Source organism: Macaca thibetana, chromosome 7 (assembly GCF_024542745.1).
Source record: "Macaca thibetana thibetana isolate TM-01 chromosome 7, ASM2454274v1, whole genome shotgun sequence".
In the NCBI taxonomy this organism is placed as follows: domain Eukaryota; kingdom Metazoa; phylum Chordata; class Mammalia; order Primates; family Cercopithecidae; genus Macaca; species Macaca thibetana.
In genome coordinates, this window is record NC_065584.1 from 7558634 (window position 1) to 7566976 (window position 8343).

The window sequence follows — 8343 nt, forward strand, 5'->3', positions numbered from 1 at the left end:
CCCCCAAATGACTTATTTCTGGAGGTCACCAGTCCTAGGATTTGGAAAGATTCCTTGCCAGAGTCAGTGATTTCATGACATCTGATGTGTGTGGGTGCAGGACACTCAGCCAGGCTGATGACCCATGCCTCCAAGCACTCCTGGGCTGGAATTCCCATTCGTAAGGGAGGCAGGAAAGATGATTTTGGCTGTTTGTTGGGTTCAGGATAGCCACAGAGCCACAGATAACAGAGCTAGAAAGTCTTCAAAGGGCATCTCATCCAACCTACTTGTTCAGAGGGTGATGAAACAGGCCCCACGAGGTCACACAGACGACTGGAATAAGAGCCAGATGAGCATATACTTCTGCAGACTCTAAGGCCCTGGACTGCCTTTCCAGTTCTTGAAGTTTCCAGTCCTGGGGTCACTGCTGGGGAGCCAGTCCCAAGGACCATCTTCTCCATTACGTAGTGTTTGCCAAAAGGAAACTCACCACAAATAATGGAAAGAAACACAGTTGCTTTTGATGATTCACCAGTAAGACCATGTCTGGTTCATATTAACCAGCATAAATGAATTATAAATTATAAATGCATGCCAGAATCCAAAATAAAGCATGCTTAGACAACCACAGATGTCTCGGGTTTGGGGGGCCACCTGTGACCCTGCACCCCTTTTTCATTCACACCATTAATCTCATTACCCAACTCAGTTATTACCAGCAGTTGTTTTCCTTAAACACAGCACGGCTAGTTTTCCTTCATTCATCCATTCATTTAATGTGCCTCGAGCGCCTCAGCACGTGTCTGCCTCCTCTTCTGCCCTGCAAGAAGCCTTGCAAATCAGCCTGCCTGGCAAATCGTCTTCAATACCGCTATGTGTCGGGTCCCCCCACTACCTCTCAGCACCACCCTCCCTCACCACAGGCTGCAGGCTCCTCTACACTGTTTCGGGGTCACACCCCTGCCCTCCTGCATCGGGACTGTCTTCTTACTTGCAGGCTCCCCCACTAGGCTGTGAACTTCATGAGACCAGCAGGCGAGTCTCATTCCTCTTTGTACTGCCAGCCTCTCCAGCCCTGTGGGCTTGTGACAGTGCAGAATTGAAGGAATCCTGCGTGAGCGCCACCATTCCAACCCAAGCAGTGCCCTGGGAGGGTCAGGGACGACTAGCCTGTGTGCACAGACATTTTTGGAAACCACAGCTCCTGCTTGTGTTCTATCTGGCAGGAAAGAGAAATTACTTCTGGTCCATTTTGGCCTCCACACCGTAAAGATGGTCTGTGGTTCACAGCTGGAGCTTTTTTGTTTTTGGTTCTAGCAATTCTGGTGCCTCAGCCTCCTGAGCAGCTGGGACTACGGATGTGCGCCACCACACCCACCCAGCTTATTTTTTTTGTTTTTAGCAGAAATGGGGGTTCACCATGTTGGCCAGGCTGGTCTTGAACTCCTGACCTCAGGTGATCCGCCCACCTTGGCCTCCCACAGTGCTGGGATTACAGGTGTGCGCCACCGCGCCCACCCTGGAGTTTATTTTCACTTCACTTCTCTCGGGCTCCTCCACTCAAAAGTGACTTTCCCTAAGATCGTGTTTTACTGGCTTTGAAGGCAGGAGGGGTGATTCTGGAATGAAGGCCCTGTGGTCATACCAGGGAGTACTCCAGCCTTCTGCTGGGGTGACTTAGAGATCTGGACCCATCAATAGGAAGCGTGGCCAGATGGGGCTGGGGGAAAATCTTTGCTACCTGTTTTGTGGAGGGCAACTTCTTAGTGCCACTGTTCACAAGGAGAGAAGGGGGACCTAGTGTTACCGGCGGAGGGTGTCCAGGTTCTTGGCCTCTTGAACAAAGAATTGGACAAAACGCACAAAGAAAGCAAGGAAAGAATGAAGCAACAAAAATAGAGATTTATTGAGAACGAAAGTACACTCCACAGGGCGGGAGCGGGTGAGCACGGGGGTTCAAGAGCCCCATTTTCTGATTTTCCTCTCGCAAGGCCAGAATCCCTCCGCTAGAGTGCTTCCCGCAAGGCAGTTGGAATCCCAGGTTCCACACAGGAAGAGGAGGGGCCAGGCTCCTCCCTGCTGCAAACCTTGTGAACTTCCCGAGGCTCTGCCTCAGTGGGCCGGCTGGCTGGCATTTCTCCAGGGTCCCCCTCCCACCTGGCTGTCTCATAGGACTGGGCGAGAGCAGGCCTGCTGTTCTGGAGCCAAGTCTGAGTGTTCCCACTTTATGGGAACTTAATGTCCCCACTTAATTGAATTAAGAAAACTAAGCCAAGTACATGCCTGAGACAACCAGCCAGCCATCCTGGAGAGCCTAAGGGTCTCCCTGGAGCTCGTGCCCTTCCCAGGAGCCCTGAGGCCACCGGGAATGGAGGCCCCACCCAACTCACACCTGGGAAAGCCAGAAGCTCTCCTCGCTCCCAGCTAGTCATCAGGTCCCAACCTGGGGACCCGTTCACCATCAGCTTTGGGGAAGAAACTTCCCGGTCACTTTATCCTGCCTGCTGTCTCACAATTACCGGGGGGACTCTGGCAGCCAGGCCTTTGTGGGAGCCACCGGCACTTCATGCGCAATGAGGCTGGAAGGCCCAGGCCTCTGAATGTGAGCAGACATTTCAGGGATGTTGGGAAGTTTAAAGGCTGCAGCCTCCCCACTGGTCTCCTCCAGCTGAGCAGTCAGAATGTGGCATGTCTAAAGGAGGGAATCGTAGAGAATCGTAGATGTTATCAGGAGAGTCAAGAAGATCTTGCATAAGAGCAATTGGAAAACAAACAAAAAACAAATCTTGAGAATATAAAATACATTATTTCAAAATTAAGACATTAATTAGAGGCAGTGAAAAACAGAAAAGACACTCCCGCAAAACAAGGGTCAGCACACTTTCTGCAAAGGACCAGCTGGTAAATAGTTTTGGCTTTTTCGAAGCCATTTGGTCTTGTCACAACTGTGGCAGGCCAGTTCTCCCTGACAATCACACAGACGGGACTGCATGACAGTCGACAGACAGGCCTGCACAGCACCCCAGTTACACAAATTTCCACAGTGCCTTAACACTGAGCAAATAGTTAAACCTAGGGAAATCAGTGCTCAGACATCAAAGCAAGAAAGAAAATATATGGTCAATAGAAGCCTTGCACGGACCTCTCCCTAACCTGGAGCAAGTCAAAATAATAGAGTCTAACATTCCTAGTGCCAGGACCTGCCTCGGGTCAACATAATCTGAGACAAGTCAAGGTAACAGAGGCAACTGTTTCAATAGATTCATTGGAGAGTCTAAGGCAGCTCTCCAGACCAAGCTGTAAAGAATAGAAGATAGAAATAATCACTCTGGTACTACAGGAGACAGGCCTGGAAGGCACTGGGGCCCGCACAGCTTAATCAGACTTAGCAAGCATTTTTTTTTTAATGTTCCAAATGTGATCGGTTTATTTTATTTTACTCTGATGCAAAATCAAAGATTCCACAATAGCACAGAGACCAATATATTACAAAGTCATGAAAAAAATGGTGTGAACATGCAGGACACAAGGTACAAACTGGAGGGTCAGATCGTCTCCTCTGACACGACACTACACTGTCGCCGAGGAACACATTTAATAACACTGTGGAACTGAACCGAAACGTGGCACAAACATGACAGCTTCCAGGCATGCCTTCCAGCGCCTCCCCTCAGGAGGGACTCGTAACCCCTAGACTTCAGTGTTGGGAGGATTACAATTTTTTTGGAAGAATAAAAAGTTCACACTTTTGAAATTTCACAGAAGAATTGTAAGGCCAAAACATGGTGGGTTCATTTCTCTTCACTTCCAGGGACAAATCTGATGCTTTCCTCAAACCACATTACACTTCCAGTTCAAATCCTAAGCCAACCTTGCGACCTCCTGCATTGAAGTTCGTTCCATTGATTAAAGCTGATAAAGGGTCAACTTGACTCCGGGTCGAAGGGTCTGAGTAGAACCCAGTCCAATCAGGCTGACATTATTTGCTTTAGCAGAAAGAGAAGTTCTACAGTCCAGCTTGTACTTAGCAGCAATGCCAAAACGAGTGTTGTTACTTCCACCCGTCCAAGCAAGGTTTATTGGCATTTCAATCTCATTAACCTTCTGGTAGATAGAAACTCCAAATTCAGTGCCATCCTTCACATGTATGTGCAGCTGGAAGTCTGCAGCCTCGTAACCCGGGGCGAAATTATTCTGTGACAATTTGGATTTGGCTGTGTCAAAACTCATCTGACAGCCGACAAGCCACCCTTCAAAGACCAACACAGCCCAGCCATAGACGGTTGATCCAGAAAAATCTATATCAACGTCACTGCCAACACTAAAACAATCCCATTTATAGGAGGCCTTCAATTTCTCACTCTTCTTTCCTGTGTTCGGTACCAATCTGGTATCAAAACTCAGTTTCAACCCCTCAGCCAACTTATTCTCCAGAGATTTCTGTCCCAAGAGTATTGTCTGTGTTCCGTTTTTGGGTGAAGGTAAGTCCATAGTTACAGACCTTACATTCGGTTTCTAGGTTGCCTGATGCTTTCCCTGTATCAGTGTAAGCGTGACCAGACGTAGAAAATTCCATTCCACTACAAGACTTGGTTTTCAGGTCTATCTCCACCATGCCAAAGCCATATCCTTTGTTGAAGACATCCTTAGCAGCCTTTCCCAGGTCACAGTAAGTTGGTGTGTTACACATATCTTAGAAAAATCTATCAGGCTCTTACGAAATCAAAGACCTCCACCCCCGAGGGCCTGTCTCCCGCAAGCATTTTTTTGCCTCTGACCTTCTAGTTGAAACAAAATTAGTTACCAATAGACTTAGGCAAATGCTGTACTGCACATAGGCACATAACCCCAACTTATATAAGCACTAAGAAAATTGTAACACTTCGAGTTGGTCTGGTGGAATTATCTCTGGCCTTCTCCCTGTATCTGGTTACAGCAATAAAATCCCTTCCTTTTTTTTTCTCTTTTTGAGACGGAGTCTCATTCTGTCACCCAGGCGGGAGTGCAGTGACGTGATCTCGGCTCACTGCAAGCTCCGCCTCCAGGGTTTACGCCATTCTCCTGCCTCAACCTCCTAAGTAGCTGGGACTACAGGCGCCCGCCACCATGCCAGGCTTTTTTTTTTTTTTTTTTTTTTTTTTTTTGTATTTTTAGTAGAGATGGGGTTTCACCGTGTTAGCCAGGATGGTCTCGATCTCCTGACCTCGTGATCCACCCGCCTCGGCCTCCCAAAGTGCTGGGATTACAGGCGTGAGCCACCGCGCCCGGCCAATTCCCTTCTTTACTAGTTTGTCTGCTTCTCATTATTAGGCCTCGAGAAAATGCAGCCAGACCCGGCTTAGTTCCAGGAACACAACTACTTCCCTCGGCCTTTGGCTTGAAGACAGCCATAGACCATATGTGAGTGGATGTCACTGTGTTCCAAGAGAACTTTAGTTACAAAAGCAGGTAAAACCATTTCTGTTTTCAGATGACATTATCTTACATATAGAAATTCCTAAAGAACCCACTCAAAAACTATCAGAACTAATAAACAAGTTCTGCAAGGTCCAAGCATATAAGATCATCATATAAACATCAATTGTAGTTTGACAGACTTGCTATGAGGAATCTGAAAATGAAGAGAACAATTCTATTTACGTGACATCAAAAGAATAAAATACTTATGAATGAATTTAACAAAAAAAGTGTGAGACTTGTATACTGAAGACTATGAAATGTCTCTGAAAGAAATTAAAGAAAATCTATAAATGGAAAGATATCCATTTATGGGTTGAAAGAGCTAATATTATTAAAATGGTAAGAGATCCCAAATTGACCTACAGATTCGATGCAATCCCTGTCAAAATCCCAGCTGCTCCCCTTTTATTTTGTGCAGAAATTAGAAAGCTGATCCTAAAATTCATTTGGAAATTCTAGGGACCATAGACTAGCCAGAACAGTCTTGAAAAAGAATAAGGACAGATATATACATTGATGGAATAAAAGAGAGAGTCCAGGCAGGGCATGGTGGCTCACACCTGTAATCCCAGCACTTTGGGAGGCCGAAGCAGGTGGATCACCTGAGGTCAGGAGTTCAAGACCAGCCTGGCCGGCCAGGCACGGTGGCTCACGCCTGTAATCCCAGGACTTTGGGAGGCCGAGATGGGCGGATGACGAGGTCAGGAGATCGAGACCATCCTGACTAACACGGTGAAACCCCGTCTCTACTGAAAATACAAAAATTAGCCGGGCGCGGTGGTGGGCGCTTGTAGTCCCAGCTACTCGGGAGGCTGAGGCAGGAGAACGGCGTGAACCCAGGAGGCAGAGCTTGCAGTGAGTGGAGATTGCGCCACCGCACTCCAGCCTGGGCGACAGAGCGAGACTCTGTCTCAAAAAACAAAAAAACAAAAAAACAAAAAAACAAGACCAGCCTGGCCAACATGGTGAAACCCCATCTCTATTGAAAATACAAAAAATTAGCCGGTTGTGGTGGCGCATGCCCAGCTATTCGGGAGACTGAGGCGAGACAATCACTTGAAGCCAGGAGGCTGAGGTTGCAGTGAGTCAAGATCATGCCACTGCACTCCAGCTTGGGCCACAGAGCAAGACTCCATCTCAAAGAAAAAATAAAATAGAATAGAGAGTTGAGAAATAAACTCTTAACTTTACAGTGAATTGATTATCAATGGGGGTGCCAAGTTAAAGAACAGCCTTTAATAAATGGTGTTGAAACAACTAGATATCCACATGCAAAAGACGAAAGTTGAAACCTTATTTCCCTCATTCATAAAAATAATCTCAAAATGGATCATAGACCTGCATATAAGAGCTAAAACTATAAAACTCTTAGAAGAAAACATACATGCAATCTTCATAACCTTGAGTTAGGCGGAGGCTTTTTAGATATAACACCAAAAGCAGAAGTGACCAAAGAAAAAATAAATAAATTGGACCTCATTAGTATTAAACACTTTTGCTGCAAATGATACCATCTAGAAAGTGAAAAGACAACCCACAGATGAGAGAAAATATTTGCAAATATCATATATCTGATAAGATCTGGTTTTGACTGTTTACTGTTGCTATAAAGGAATACCTGAGGCTGGATAATTTATAAAGAAAAGAGGTTTATGTGGCTCATGACTCTGCTGGCTGGAAGACTGGGCATCTGGTGAGAGCCTCAGACTGCTTGCATTCATGGCGGAAGGTGAAAGGAGCCCACGTGTGCAAAGATCACAGGGCGAGAGAGGGAGCAAGAGAGAGAGGGGAGGGGCCAGGCTCTTTTTAACAACTGGCTCTCTCTGGAACTGATAGAGCAGGAACCAACTCAGTCCTCCTCCCCCCGCCCCGGGAAGGCATTAATGTATTCATGGAGATTCCCCTACCCACCACCCGAATACCTCCCACTGAGCCCACTTCCAATACTAGGAATAAAATTGCAACATGAAGTTGCAAATTTTATAAAAGACAAGAGCCCAGTTAAAAAGTCAGCAAAAGCCGTGGCTCACGCCTGTAATCCCAGCAGTTTGGGAGGCCGAGGCGGGCGGATCACTTGAGGTTAGGAGTTCAAGACCAGTCTGGCCAACATGGTGAAACCTGTCTCTACTAAAAATACAAAAATTAATCAGGCGTGGTGGTGCGGACTTGTAGTCCCAGCTACTCAGGAGGCTGAGGTGAGAGAATCTGTTGAACCTGGGAGGTGGAGGTTGCAGTGAGCTGATACTGCACCACTGCACTCCAGCCTGGGTGACAGAACGAGACTCTGTCTCAAAAAAAAAAGAAAAAAAAAGTGAGCAAAGGGTCTAAATAGATATTTCCCCATAGAAGATATAATGTGAATGGCCAACAAGTACCTAGAAAGAAGCTGAACATCATCAGATATTAGGAAAGTGCAAATCAAAATTACATTGAGATACAACTTCACACCCACTAGGATGGCTATAATTTTTTAAAAAGGAAAATAACAAGTGATGTTATAGAGAAATTGGAACCCTCATACATTCTGGTAAAATTGTAAGGTGGTTCAGCCACACAGAAAAACAGATTGGCAGTTCTTCAAAAGGTTCAACATAGAGTAACAGTATGACCTAGCAAGTCCACACAAAAGCTTGCACACAAATACTCACAGAAGCATTTTTCGTAGTTGTAAAAACATGGAGACAACTCAGATGTCCCTCAACAGATGAATGGATAAACAAGACTGGTATATTCATACGATGGAATACTGTTTGGCAGTAAAAAGGAACGAAGTACCGATACAGGCTGCAATATTAACGAACGTTGAAAACATTGTTAAGTGAAAGAAGACAGTCACAAAAGACCATATATTGTCTCATCCACTTATATAAAATGTCAAGAATAGGCAAATCCAATCCGTCG

The 8343-nt window shown here is 46.0% G+C and overlaps 1 pseudogene; it reads right to left on the reverse strand.

The window, feature by feature from the left end:
• Positions 1 to 3774: 3774 nt before the first annotated feature.
• LOC126958442 (voltage-dependent anion-selective channel protein 3-like) lies at positions 3775 to 4715 on the reverse strand (annotated as a pseudogene).
• Between the last annotated feature and the right edge of the window lie 3628 nt (positions 4716 to 8343).